Genomic DNA, 1041 nt, shown 5'->3' on the forward strand with positions numbered 1-1041 from the left:
AATTAGCCAACCCCCCAACCATTTTAACCGCTATTTTACATAAACAAGTGTTAAGCTTAAGATTTTACGACGGTTAACACGTCTTGTGAATCCCCTAAATGTGTCTAACCATTGTAAAAATCGCTTAGATACATATATATATGTAGCCAAAAGCACCCATCCATGTAATAATAATCATACTAGATGTTTTCAGAAAACTAAAAATTAGCATTCATAACAATGTGATCTATTTTTAAGAAGTACCCATATAATATATAACAATGTACTAGTCATGACTTAAAATAGGCTGTGCCAAAAAAAATAAAAAATAAATAAAATTAAAGAATACAATTTTATGTAATCAATGTAAATATCATTTACTCTCATATATATACATGTCAATCAATGAACAACATTAAAATGTACAACAATCATAAACATTCACTCAAATGTACACTAATACATCTCATATTATTTTGTCTAATCTATCGTTATCGATTAAGAATGCTCATAAAATTATACATTTCTCCTTGTCAACGACTACCTCCACCCTACCACAGCTGCTAAGGACAACGAAATTCCAAACTCAACCAATATAAATCACATCGATTTCTGCAAAATACAACACACCCGTGAATAATCTGGCACTGTAAGGGTAGCAATCAAGCCCTGCCATCAGCACCTTCGGAAGGGAAGGATTCCAAAGTCACAAAAAAAAAAAAATATATATATTAATAAATATCTTTATCGAAAAAAACTAATTGTATCGATATATTTGATTTATCGATAAAAATTATCAGTAAGTGCATACCTACTACATAATATGTATATATATATATTATATTGAAATTTGTATCAAACTGTTGAGACAGTTAAGCCTAACAAATCCCGCATTGGTTTCTTGACTACTACTGATGGAGCTACGGCAGCTCCAGTTAATGATACAATTCGCTGTTACAACTGTTTGAGGAACGATGGGCCACTTGCATCAAGCTTGCCCAAAACGAGGTTGGGTTGCTGCCGTTGAAGATCCCCCGAAGGGCTCGGTCCGGTACTTATAAC

General features: G+C 32.9%; 1 protein-coding gene and 1 long non-coding RNA gene across 4 annotated transcripts in view; one reads left to right on the forward strand and one right to left on the reverse strand.

The window, feature by feature from the left end:
- Positions 1-702, forward strand: part of LOC118735454 — a 7603-nt gene extending 6901 nt beyond the window's left edge. The window contains exon 2 of the long non-coding RNA XR_004992599.1: positions 483-702. This is a non-coding gene — a long non-coding RNA (uncharacterized LOC118735454). The remainder of the gene's footprint in view (positions 1-482) is intronic.
- The window catches only part of LOC118735453 (E3 ubiquitin-protein ligase Ufd4), an 88954-nt gene that overhangs the window by 38253 nt on the left and 49660 nt on the right, over positions 1-1041 (reverse strand). The gene's annotated exons all lie outside the window — the stretch shown is intronic.

Source organism: Rhagoletis pomonella, unplaced genomic scaffold (genome assembly GCF_013731165.1).
Source record: "Rhagoletis pomonella isolate Grant_MI unplaced genomic scaffold, Rhpom_1.0 Rhpom_scaffold_00003, whole genome shotgun sequence".
Taxonomy (NCBI): Eukaryota; Metazoa; Arthropoda; class Insecta; order Diptera; family Tephritidae; genus Rhagoletis; species Rhagoletis pomonella.